A 14243-nucleotide genomic window follows, 5' to 3' on the forward strand; every position below is an offset into this window, starting at 1 on the left:
ACTAGCATCCACAGGCACATAACACCATCACTCACACACCATCCACATATCTCAGACAACACACACAAACACATCCCCTCACACATCACAACCAACACCACCTCACACATCAGCCACACCACATCATGGCACCTCAACGACACCCCAGGTTCTCTGAGGAGGAGCTCATGGTCATGGTGGAGGAAATCATCTGGGTAGAGCCACAGCTATTCGGATCACAGGTGCAGCACACCTCCATTGCAAGGAAGATGGCGCTATGGCGCAGAATTGTCGAGAGGGTCAACGCAGTGGGACAGCATCCAAGAACACGGGATGAAATCAGGAAGAGGTGGAACGACCTGCGGGGGAAGGTGCGTTCCATGGTCTCAAGACACCAGATTGCAGTGCAGAGGACTTGCAGCGGACCCCCACCTCCTCCCCCACAACTAACAACATGAAAGGAGCAAGTCTTGGCTATACTGCATCCTGAGGGCCTCGCAGGAGTAGCAGGAGGAATGGACTCTGGTAAGTCAACTCTCAACTATTATATTCCCCACCCTACCTGCATGCTATCACATACCCCCACCCTCACCACCATCACTCCAACACCTCACAAATGTCCCGCTATCACAACCCACACATCCCAACACCAAGCCCTGCATGCAACACCAAAGCATGGACACCCGTCACCAAAGCATGTCCACAACAGATACCCACACAGACCCCAAACCAATTATCACACAAGGTCCTAGACAAGAATACAAGCACTGGAGTACAGGGTCACTCACCCATTGCACACGATGGCACACACATATGCAATAATCATGCCTTTACACCCCTGCAGGACCCCTACCCAACGTCATCGGACAGGAGGTTCCAGACATGTCCACTCCCCCACACAGAATAGGCCCACAGTGGTGACAGCAGCTCTGTCCAACTGGATCAAGATGACCAGCCCGGCCCATCTGGGACCTCAGGACAGTCGGTACCCCTGACACTGGCACAAGCCACTACAGAGCCTCCCCCCTCAGGAAACACCAGCACAGCACCCATCCAGCGGGCCCATCTCTCTGTCCCCAGGACACGTCAAGCAGCAGTGTGTCCACCACTACAGGAAACCCAGGCAAACCCACCACCCCAAGAAAATCAGGGACATGGGGGCAGTGGCAGTGGGCACACGGTTCAGGGGACAGAGGCACAGGAAAACAGGGGAACTGGGAGGACTGCTGTGCGACACGGGGAGGACAGGCCCAGGGAACACACTCTCCATGAGGCCCTCTCCCACATCATGGGAGCGTATCATCATTCCCAGGAGACGATGGCAATGGTACTGGCCAACTTTCAGGAGACCCAGCGGCTGCAAGAGGAACACTATCTGCGGATCAGGGAGGAACTCAAGTCCATCAACACCACCCTGGTCACCATTGTAGGTGTGCTGAAGGACCTTGTCAACACCAGGAGGGACACTATGGCACAACAAGGGGCCCCTCACAATAGCCTGGGTGATGAACAGCCCACCACCTCCGCCGGCGCTAGTAGACAGGAGGCACCGCCACAGGACCACAACACCAGCACCCCACCCCCTGCAGATGGAGAACAACCCCACAAACGGTCCCTGAGATCCAGGAACAAGACAGAAAACAATGCCAAGACCCCCGCCAGGAAATGTGACCCCCCCTGAATGTCATCCTTCTGTCCCACTTTGTTACCCTGTCCATCCTGAAACTGCCCTCGCTCCACTTTCTATGCCCCTTTGGACAATGCACCTGTGAAACTAATAGACTGGACTCTGCCATGGACATTCCTCCGCCATCACCCCTGACCATTTTACAACCCCCTCCACTTATTTGCACAGAAATAAACACCCTTGAATCACAAAACAATCTGGAGTCAGTCTGTGCTTTCACAAATGTGTATTTATAATAACTATGGAATATAGCAATGTCAATTTTATTGTCAACATACCGATGTAACACAGCTCTAGTCCATGAGGTAATATAGCAGATGTCACACAGTGGGACCCACATCTGTAAAATGGAAAGGCAAAGTGACAAGTCAGGGTCCATACACTTGGTAAAAGTGACATACTTATGATAGGTCAAACAATTGTATGAGATGTGTGAGGCAGTGATATCTTCTTACCTGTGTCTCACTGGAAGTATTTCTGGATAAAGTTGTTTCTGTTGTCGATATCCTCTTCTTCTGCCTCCTCTTCTTCACTGTCCATGGGATCCACAGCTGCGACAAGACCTCCAGCTGGACCATCCTCCTGCAGAAAAGGCACCCGTTGTCGTAAAGCCAGGTTGCGCGGCATACAGCAGACCACGATGATCTGGCACACCTTCTTTGGTGAGAAGTAGAGAGAACCACCTGTCATCTGGAGGCACCGGAACCTGGCCTTCAGGAGGCCGAAGGTTCTTTCTATAATCCTCCTAGTTCACCCATGTGCCTCATTGTAGCGTTCTACTGCCCTTGTCCTGGGATTCCTCACTGGGGTCAGTAGCCATGACAGGTTGGGGTACCCAGAGTCACCTGCAAATGTCGAGGGACAGCTGTTAAATACACACTAACCCGTAGGGACAACCCCAAACCCAGACAACTATTCACAGGGTATAGGGTCCTTGTCCTCACCTATTAGTCACACACGGTGCCTCTGGAGTTGCCCCATCACATAAGGGATGATGCTATTCCTCAGTATGTAAGCGTCATGCACTGAGCCAGGAAACTTGGCATTCACATGGGAGATGTACTGGTCGGCCAAACACACCATCTGCACATTTATAGAATGGTAGCTCTTCTGGTATCTGTACACCTGTTCACTCCTGCGGGGGGGTACCAAGGCCACATGTGTCCCATCAATGGCACATATGATGTTGGGGATATGTCCCAGGGCATAGAAGTCACCTTTCACTGTAGGCAAATCCACCACATGAGGGAAAACGATGTAGCTACGCATGTGTTTCAGCAGGGCAGACAACACTTTGGACAACACTTTAGAGAACATTGGCTGGGACATCCCTGATGCAATGGCCACTGTAGTTTGAAAAGACCCACTTGCCAGGAAATGAAGTACTGACAGGACCTGTACTAGTGGGGGTATTCCTGTGGGATGGCGGATAGCTGACATCAGGTCTGGCTCCAACTGGGCACACAGTTTATGGATTGTTGCACGATCAAGTCTGTAGGTGACTATTACGTGTCTCTCTTCCATTGTCGACAAGTCCACCAGCGGTCTGTACACCGGAGGATGCCGCCATCTCATCACCTGCCCCAGCGGACGTGCCCTATGGAAGAGAACAGCGAGCAGAGAGTCAGCCAACACTGAGGTATTACAAAATGTAATTTGCACAAATTTCTAAATCGGCAATGTGCCTGTTACTGTGTGTATGCAAGGCCTAGATAGGTGTGATGCAGTTATTATTAATGCCATGTGGCCCTTTTTTATTTTATTAGGAATGTATCCAAAGGCTAGTATTGCTATCAAGCATGAGGTCTAAAAATTGATAACAATTACCATCCATCGCAAACTTGGCATTAGTTCAAGACATAAACTGAAGGGAAAGTGATTCCCAGAATTTTTTGTCAAAGCCAATGGGATATTATACCTTCTGAAAGGAATCAGAATTCCAACATCATCAGATTCCTGCATTAATAAGTGAAAAGACCATTATGAAAAAGAATAACAATTTTATTTATGAAAATATATTCAGCAAACTAAAGCAAGTAAAAATTACAATAAGAGACTACAGGAAGGGGAGAAAGGAATAAAAGTGTGAAACAATAAAACAGAATTCAAGAAGAAACCCAACATATAGAGGAAAGAGGAGCATGGTGAAAAGTTAAAAGACATGAACCATGAGGGTACTGTTAACCCCTTAGCTGCCAGGCCTTTTCCCCATCCTGTGCCAAGCTTCTTTTTGGCTATTTGAGATGGTTCGCACTTAGGCCCTCATAACTTTTTGTCCACATAAAATATTCATCCTTTTTTTCCCAACATTCTGGGGATTGTAAAAGTATCCAGAGATTGTGGGTTCCCCTGGAGGAAACTAAAAAATTAGCCAAAATACAGCTACAATTAGTTTTTTCAAACAATTGAGTAAAATGTTCAGCAGAAGAAAGCATCTGTTTTTTCCCTGCAAATGGCATCAACAAATGGTTTGTGGTGCTAAAACCACAATCTTCCCAGCTTTCAGGAACAAGCAGGCTTGAATCAGAAAAACAAAATTTTTAACACAGTTTTGGCATTTTACTAGAACATACCCCATTGTTACTATTTTTTGTGCTTTGATCCTCCTTCCAGTTGGTGACAGAAATAGTTGTGAAACCAATGGTGGATCCTAGACAGCTAAACATTTTCGAAAAGAAGATAAAATTCTGAATTCAGAAAGGGGTCATTTGTGTAGGTTATTCAACGTTGTCCTATAGAAAGTAACAGTTGAAATAAAAAATAAGATTGAAATTGAGTTGAAAAAAAGCCATTTCTGGCCATGTTTACTTCTGTAAATTTTTCCATCAATGGCAGATTTTTAAAAGCAATATATTGTTACATCTGCTGGACCCTTCTGGTTGTGGGTATATATAGGGCTTGTAGGTTCATCAAGAACCCAAGGTACCCAGAGCCAATAAATGAGCTGCACCTTGCAATGGGTTTTCATTGGAGCTGGGTATACAGCAATTCATTTGGTAAAATATAAGGAGTGAAAAATTGGTATCAAGGAAACCTATGTATTTCTGAAATGGGCAAAAGTTATGGAGTTAGAAGAAGTGTTATTTGCACATTTCTGAATTCAGTGGTCTCCATACTAGCATGTGAATTAGCGAGCACTTCTCAAAATGATTTCTTTCTTACACATTGTCCTACATTTGGAAAGCAAAACTGCACAGAAAGACAATTGGAAATAACACTAGTGCTTCTATTCTGTATTCCCCCAACTCTCCAGACAAAAATGGAACCTTACTTGTGTGAGTAGGCCTAGTGCCCACAACAGGAAATGTCCCAAAACACAACATGGACACACCACATTTTTTCCACTGAAAACTGAAGTGCTTTTTGCAAAGTGCCTAGCTGTTGATTTTGGGCTGTTCCTCAAAGGGCACTTAGGGAAAGCTACCTAACTTGTACATTTTTTAAAATTAGACTCATAGGGGAATCCAGGATGGTGTGACTTTTGGGACTCTCACTGGGTTCTGTTACCCAGAATCCTTTGCAAACCTCAACATTTGGCCAAGAAAACACTTTTTCCTCACATTTCATTGCTGCAAAGTTCTAGAATTTGATGGGAGCCACAAACGTTCTTCTACCCAGCATTCTCCCAAGTCTCTTGATAAAAATGGTACCTCAATTGTGTGGATAGGCCTAGTGCCCGCAACAGGAAATGCCCCAAAACACAACATGGACACATCACATTTTTCCAATGAAAACAGATATGTTCGTTTGTAAAGGGCCTAACTACAGATTTTGGCTGCTAGTTCAGCCAGTACCTAGGGAAACCTAGCAATCCTATAACTTTTTTTGGAACTAGTCACCTAGGGGAATCCCGGGTGGGATGACTTGTGAGGCTCTCACTGGGTTTTCTCACCCAGAATCCTTTTCAAACCTCAAAATTGGGCTTAAAACACATATTCCTCACATTTTGTTGCTGCAAATTTATGCATTTTCAGGGGAGTCACAAACTTCCTTCCATCCAGTATTCCCGTAAGTCTCCCTCACTTGTGTGGGTAGGCCTAGTGCCCAAGACAAGGAAGGGCAGAAAACACAACATCAAAACATCAAAAATGTCTTTTACAAACTACCTGTTTTTGAAAGGGGGGTGACACCGGTGTTTTTAGTACAGGGCTCAGAAGCCATCTAGGGAAACCTACCCAGACATTTCTGAAAACTAGACACCCGAGGGGGTCCAGGGAGGTGTTACTTGCGTGGATCCCACAGCTTTTTCCTACCCAGAATCCTGGTGCCTAAGTGCTTTCTAGCCCAATTGGGACAGATGAGCCTAAAATAAATAGGCCAAACTGCTCCGAAGAGGGGCTGTAATGGCCAACAGTAATGTGCCCCCATAGAGAGCGATCCTTGCCCATGGGGCCACCCCTAACAAAACACACACACACAACAATCCCTGGTACCTAGTGGTTTCTTCTTCTCAAGGGGAGAGATGGGCCTAATAAAAATAGTCTGGGCTTACTTCACGGGGGCAGAAATGGCTTAATGAATTTTGCCCCCCTGAGGAGTGACCCTTGCCTAAGGGGCATCTCCCGTATACAAAATAATAATAAAAAATCCCTGGTGTCTAATGTTTTCTGCCTCGTTTGGGGCCAGATGGGCTTAATAAAAATAGGCTGATCTGCCGCCAAGAGGGGTAGAAATGGCCTAAGTATAATGCCCTCATGGGGAGCGCCCCTTGCCTAAGAGGCCTCTCACCTTATGTTAAATAAAAAAATAAAAATCCCTGGTGTCTAGTCTGAAAAAATGGCTGCTCTCCCCCAATGGGGGAGGTGAAACAGCCTCACCATATTGCCCCAAGGGGGAGCGACCCTTGCCCAAGGGGCCACCCCCAATCAACAACATTTTTTTTAAATAAATCCCTGGTGTCTACTGACTTTCTGGCTTGGGGACAGATCAGCGTAAAACGTAAAGGCCTATCTGCCCCCAAGGAGTCAGAAATGGCCAACCTAATGCTCCCCAAAGGTGAGCAACCCTTCTCCAAGGGGTCGCTCCCCATATAATCACTGATTAAAAAACACAAAAAAAATCCCTGGTGTCTAGTGGGCATTCCTGCAGAATGATCACTATGCGATCATGCAGCAGGAATGCTCAAAGAGACTTCAAAGGAAAGGAAAGGCCTTTACTTTCCTTTGATGCCTCTCTGACCTCTCCCTTCCTGAGGAGAAACAAATCAGTTTCTCCTCTGGATGCACTGGAAGCTATGCTTCCTCAAGGCAACCTATGATGAACTCAGTGAGCATCATTAGATGTCACCGGGAGGGTCAGGTGGCAGCGGAAGCTGCCATCCCTAGCTTGGCCCGGGTGGAGCGCTACTGTGGATGTAACAGTAATGTCCTTGGCACAGCACTGCTGCAGCCATGGATGTAACTGTTGCATCCGAGACACCCAAGGGGTTAAGGAAAAAGAATAAAGTAAATATGGAGAGTAGAAGGGCACCATAATGGATGACCAACCAGACCTCCCAGCTCCATAGAAAAGAATAAAAAGGCATATGCAAAGGATATTCACTTAAACTAACTGAGAAGTATACCATGTCAGGTTCTTTATTATGGAGGTGTGACCAGCAGCCTAGCATGGCAGCCATCTAAATACTGAGTTCCCGGGCCCCAGTATCCATTAAAATTGTACCAATGACTGAAGCATCAAGCTTGGCTCTCATCAGCTCTAAAGCGGAAGCCCTGTCAGGGGCACCCAGCATGCTGGGTTGGCCTCGGAGACAACGAGAGGGCAGAGGTCCTGCACTTAAGGACCACTGCCAGAGGAAAATGGTAACAGGGCATGGCAGGCCATGAGTCTAACACTGGTGTTGGCCCCTACTGCAGCTAAGATTCAGAGCCCCTGTGATCTGGCTGATGGCGAGGCTAAACTGAACCTGCAGTACGCTGGTTCACCCCTGAAATCTGCATTAAAGACGCCGGTGTGGGTGGCTGGCCTTTTGAACTGTGTGCCTCATTGGGGAAAGCCACAGCAGAACTGTCGGGCTCCCCCACATAGGGCACTCTATTTGCCTCAAATGAGCCTTTTGACTTCCTACATAAGAAAGGGAGCCTCCGTATGTGACCAACGTTAGTGGTGATAATGGCTTATTGGACCAGCTCTGGAAATGGCTAGACTGGCCACATTGTCAGTATCCAGGACACGATGCAGGTGGAAAACATGTTGGAGGGCCTCACATGTGCAGAGGTCTCCGCTGGATGCTAAGGGAAAGGACTCCTACATCTCTGGTGGTGGAGGAGGTCTGCCAAAGCAGCGGTGAAGCGTACCCTCTAAATCCCACACAGACCGGATCCACATGTATGGCCTACTGTCCCGTTCACATGGCGCAGTCAGGAGTGGTGCGGCAGGGATAACAAGCTGCACAGTTGTAGGAAAGTACCCTGTTTCCTGGCATGGTTAGCCCCTTTTTCTGCCTGATGTCAGTGTGCTTGACTGTGTTCACTGGGATCCTGCTAACCAGGATATTATGCTCTCTCTCCCAAACCTCTGTATTTCATCCACAACTGGCACACTGGTGCCACATTATAAGTCCCTAGTATATGGTACCTAGGTACCCAGAGCATTGAGGTCCCAGGGATCCCTATGGGCTGCAGCATACATTTTGCCACCATATGGAGTCCAAGCAAAGGGTTCTGCAGGACTGCTGTTGTGTGACTGTAGGAGGCTGGCCTGGCATATAGTGGGAACCTGATGGTACTTACACCTTGTGCCTGGTCCAGTTATCCCTTATTAGGAAATTAGTAGTGTTCTAGCAGCTTAGGTTGATAGAGGTAGATATAACAGAGCAGCTTAGGCTGAACTAGAAGACATGCAAAGCTCCTACTATACCACTTATATCATATAGGTACTATATCACAAGAAACGCAATATTCAGCGTTACTAAAAATAAAGGTACTTTATTTTGGTGACAATGTGCCAAAAATATCTCAGAGGATATACTCCCTTAGGAGGTAAGTAAAATACACACAATATACACACAAACCAAAATCAGGTAAGTAAAACAGTCAGAAAGTAGTGGAAAACACTGTAGAATAAAATAGGATGCAATAGGCCTAGGGGCAACACAAACCATATAATAAGAAAGTGGAATGCGAACCACGAATGGACCCCTAGGCTATTGTAGTGTGTAGAGGGTCACTGGGAGTGTAAGAAAATACTAAGGGTGCCCAAGATACCCCACCCCAAGACCCTGGAAAGTAGGAGTAAAGTGACCCTATTTCCCTAGAAACACACTAAACTCGTGATGGAGGATTCTGCAAAGACCGCAACAGACAGCAAAGCACTGAAGACGGATTCCTGGACCTGAGGACCTGCAAAGGAAGGAGGACAAGTCCAAGGGTCCAGGGGGGGGGGACAGGAGCCCACTAAACCTCAGACGAAGGTGCAAAATGGCTGTCTCTGAATGGAAGAAGCTGAAGATTCTACAACAATGAAAGGGGCTAGGAACTTTTCCTTCGTTCAGAGGATGTCCCACGGAGTCCTGGAGGATGCAGAGTTGTTTTTGTGGAGAAAGACCGCAAACAAGCCTTGCTAGCTGCAAAGGTCACTGTTGAGGAAAAAGAGTGCTACCCGGGCCCAGGAAGGACCAGGATATCTCCACTTGGGAGAGGAGACAGAGGGGGCCCTCAGCAACACAAAGAGCCCACGCACATATAGGTAGCACCCGCAAAAGTCTTTAAACATGGGTTCGAGAAGACTGAGCACAGCGGTTATCTCAACACTACAAAAGAGGTTCCCATGAAGCCGGAGGTCAACTCAGGGAGTTGAGCAATGCAGTAAGGAGTGCTGGGGACCTGGGCTAGACAGTGCATGAAGAATTCCTTGCAAAAGTGCACAGAAGCCCTAGCAGCGGCAGTTCACGTAGTGCACAGGATTACTGTCTGGAGAGGGGAGGCAAGGACTTACCTCCTCCAAATTTGGACTGTTGGACCAGTGGACAGTCTGGGTCACTTGGGTCCACCACCTGTGTTCCAGGGACCACGCTTGTCAGGATGAGAGGGGTCCCAGAGTACCTGTGACGCTGAAAGTTTGGTGCCTGCTGGAACAGGGGGAAGATTCCTTCAACCCACGGGAAATTCCTTCATGGCTTCCAGTGCAGGGTGAAGGCAGACAGCCCTCAGAGCATGCACCACCAAGAAACAGTCTAGAAAGTTGGCAGGATTAGGTGCTACAATGTCGCTGGTAGTCTTCTTGCTACTTTGTTGCAGTTTTGCAAGCGTCCTCAAGCAGTAAGCGGTCGATCCTTGGCAGAAGTCGAAGAGAGAGGTGCAGAGGAACTCTAGTGAATTCTTGCAAGTTGTTATCTGAGGAAGAGCCCACTGGAGAGACCCTAAATAGCCCTCAGAGGAGTATTGGCCACCTAGTCAGGTAAGCACCTATCAGGAGGGGTCTCTGATGTCACCTGCTGGCACTGGCCATTCAGAGGCCTCCAGTATGCCCTCACACCTCTGGAGTCAAGATGGCAGAGGTCTGAGACACACTGGAGGAGCTCTGGGCACCACCCCTGGGGTGGTGGTGGCCACGGGAGTGGTTACTCCCCTTTCCTTTGTCCAGACAAATGAACTGGCACTCTCTGTCTTATACACTCAAAAAGGGGGGACAAGGGAGATTCAGTGTTCCTGTGTCCACTCTCCCTAGTAGTAATCATGAAAATAACAATGGTACACTGTTTCAACAGGCAAAGAAAGAATACAGGCACTTTTATCAAAAGAGGGAGAAGCCCTCACACATCTTATTAGATGTTGCGCTTCATCATGGGGCTCACTCCTCGTCAGGCTGGCGCTGCAATATCTGATGTGCCCCACAAGGGGGCTCTTGGCCAGAGATCTTAACTGATAGTTTGTGCAAAAGTAAGAAGCATGTAGGAATGAATTTCAACCTACTAGTATAGACCAAGAATAAAGCAGGAGAGAAAAAAAGGGAAAGTTAAAATTGACTAGGGAACCTCCAAACCAATTTTATTGAATGTGGCAGGGTCCCGGTCAAGGTTAAAAACATTCAAGAGGAAATAATGTTCCGGGACTCTACTTAGAAGATGGTAGAAGGGACTAACTTAAACCATGAAATAAGGTCAACATGTTTCACGCCTCATAACAGTCCAATCGGATCATATGGCGCTTCTTCAGGACCAAATAGACAAAAACTTCTCCTGAATTGAAATGTAAACTATATGCAACCAATACCTGTAAGTAACAAGGCCAATCAAAACAAATGAGTTGACTTACTCTGTGGGGTGCAAATATACTGGGAATGTTAAGGAAAAGCCGTCTTCAATTAGGGACGGAACCTCAATAGACAAAGCGGACCTCCAGACTGGCAAAGTATATTTATCTATGTCAGTCTTTGTCCAGAGACCTACCCCGGGCCACTTTCCCGACTCGACTGACTCAACCGACTCAATATTTCCAGTATATTTGCACCCCATAGAGTAAGTCAACTCATTTTTAAAGATTAAGGCCCTCATTACGACCCTGGTGGTGGGTGATAAAGTGGGGTTAATATCGCCAACTGGCAGGCAGTAACTACCGCCAAATTATGACCATGACGGTGATATCTCCGCTAGACAGCCAATGTACCACACCAACCGCCAGGGTAGAAAAAACAGACACCATGGTGGTAGCCGCCTACAGGCAGGTGGAAGACAAAGTACCACCCACCATACTAAGACCCTGCGATCGTAACCTTTTCTGGGGCAGTCCCAACGCCATCGAAAGCCTGGCGGAAACAGAGTACAAAAGTCAAAGGACTCACCTTTAGAGACACCATTGGCCACGCCGCTATGGAACCCGAACTATAGGGTTTTCCCAATGATCTTCTACGTTATGCTCCACCCGGGACACCAACGCCAGCAAAGATGACAATGTTGAGTACAGCCACCTAGCACACAAGGGAGGGGGGAGGAAAACGAGAGTGACACACACACACACCCGACACACACACACACACACACACCATACACACAAGCATATGCATTACAAAAGCAATTTGATCACAAAATCTGCAGAATTATGCGAAGGCAACAGGAATTTACGAAAATGACTGTAATTAGTCTAACAATAAATTAATCGATCCGATTTACACATTAAACCATTCTGTACATGTGTATAAAAAAGGGACACTGTCCAGTCAATAGTTCACAGGGCCACTTGGCCACAGGACAAATTCCAAGGCCCCACTTGAATCCTGCCCTAATACGGAGAGAACACTGCAGGGGCATCAGTTGACGAATAGGGAGGCACCTCAGGAGAAGGGGGGGCACCTCTGCTGGATGTGGAAACAAGCCCACTGGTTCTGGAGGGGGCAACATGCTCTGTGCTTGGTCCTGGGGAGTGCAAGGCCACAATCTCTCGATTGGGTGACTTGCCCACTGGTTCTGGGGGTGGGAGGCCACACAACAGCCCTTGGAGGCTGGATTATATAGTGTCCACAGGTGGAGACAGCTGCACTATGGTGGTGGTTGTGGGAGGCTCCTGCTTAGGCCCTGCACCCTCCAATGTCTGCACTGTGGTGGTGGTTGTGGGAGGCTCCTGCTCAGCCCCTGCACCCTCTGATGACTGCACTGTGGTGGTGGTTATGGGAGGCTCCTGCTCAGCCCCTGAACCCTCTGATGGCTGCACTGTGGTGGTGAATGTGGGAGGCTCCTGCTCAGCCCCTGTAACCTCCGATGGCTGCACTGTGGTGATGGGTCTGGGAGGCTCCTGCTCAGCCCCTGCACTATCTGATGGCTGCACAACCATGGCTGGCGGTGAGGGCTCTGTGACAGCCGATGGAGCAGGCTCCTTCCCCTTCTCTGCAGCTGTTGCAGGCTCCTTCCCCTTTTTTGTGGCTAGTGCAGGCTCATTCCCCTTCTTTGTGGCTGGTGCAGGCTCCTTCTCCTTCTTGGTGGCTGGTGCAGGCTCCTTCCCCTTCTTTGTGGCTGGTGCATGCTCTTCCCCTTCTTTTTGGCTGGTGCAGGCTCCTTCTCCTTCTTTGTGGCTGGTGCAGGTGCAGGCTCCTTCCCCTTCTTTGTGGTGGTGCAGGCTCCTTCCCCTTCAGTATTGTTGGCCTGGAATCCTTTCTACCACAAGTAGGTGCTGCCACCACTGGGCCCGAGGACTGCTTGGCTGAGGTGCTTTGCTGGGTAATTGCTACCCTGCCCATATGTGTAGGATGGGAGGTAGGGGTGGGGAAGAGATCAATCTGGGAAAGGAAAATCTTTTTAGGGATGTTGGGGTGGGAAGAGGGAGGAGTAATGGGAGTGGAGGATGAGGGAGTGGTTGTTGGAGATGTTTGCTGGATTTGGGTGCAGGTGCATGGGCTATATGCTGTTGTGAGGTGGATGGCTGTTGGGTGTCTGACTGCTTGCGTTTGTGTACTTTCGGAAGGGGGGACAGACACAGTGGGAGAAGACACAGTGGTCGTGTGCATGGATGTTGTGGAGGTGTCTGCCAGTGAGGTGTGTGTTCTGCTTGATGTGTGGTGATGATGATGGTTGTTCATATTGATGTAGTACATGCAGGTGTGAGTGTGGACGTAACTGGGAGGGAGGTGGAGAAAGAGAAGGGGGAGACAGTGAAAATAGTGGATGTTGTTGTGTCTGCAAATGAATGTACTTGTGTTTGCCTGTGCCACTCCTGGGTGTTGTCTTGTGTGCATGCTCGTCTGGCTGTGTGCTTGGGATGGGTAGGGGTTGAGGAGAATGGGACTGGGAAGTGGAAGTTGGAGGGGGGATGGTTGAAACATGGACAATTGCTGCCATCAGAGAGGAGGTCAGAGCCTGACACGATCTCTGTTGGGCCGCCAAGCCACTGTGACTGCCCTCCAGGAATGCATTAGATTGCTGCATCTGGGCTGCCAGCCCCTGGATGGCATTCACAATGGTGGTTTGCCCTACAGAGATGGATCTCAGGAGTTTAAGAGCCTCCTCACCCAGGGCAGCAGGGCTAACTGGGGCAGGGCTTGAGGTGCCTGGGGCGAAGGAGATGCCCACCCTCCTGGGTGAGCGGGCACGGGCAACTCGCTGAGGGGCTACAGGGAGGGCTTTGCTGGTGCCTGCAGCTGGGTTGGTCCCAGAGGTGTCCTCCACCATGAGGGAGCTCCCATCGGAGTAGGTATTATAGTCTATATTGTCCCCTCCAGTCTCCGCCTTGGTGCTCCCCTCGCCCTCCATCCCACTGGTGCCCTCAGCATCAGTGGACTCTGCTTCCAGGGTCCTGTTGGATGCAGCTCCCTCTGTCACCGGTGCCTCTGCTCCTCTGCCAGATGATGCAAATGCACATAAGGACATGATGACAAAACAAGAAAGGGGGAGAGAGACAAAGGATACACTAGGTCAATGCCTGCACCAACACCACCGTTGACATACACAGCACCCTCACACACAGCGAACTGGCCAACACACTATGCATTGCACCACCAGTGAAATGGCTACTCAACAAGGAATGAGGAGGTATACACACCACCAACTACAGCACACCTGGGACCCACGCAGCCCTGATCAGTAGTGACTACTAACAAGCTAGGTAAGCAGTATTTCATAATCAAACCCTTAGCCACCAGAGGACCGACG

The sequence above is a fragment of the Pleurodeles waltl genome, chromosome 9 (genome assembly GCF_031143425.1).
Source record: "Pleurodeles waltl isolate 20211129_DDA chromosome 9, aPleWal1.hap1.20221129, whole genome shotgun sequence".
Taxonomy (NCBI): Eukaryota; Metazoa; Chordata; class Amphibia; order Caudata; family Salamandridae; genus Pleurodeles; species Pleurodeles waltl.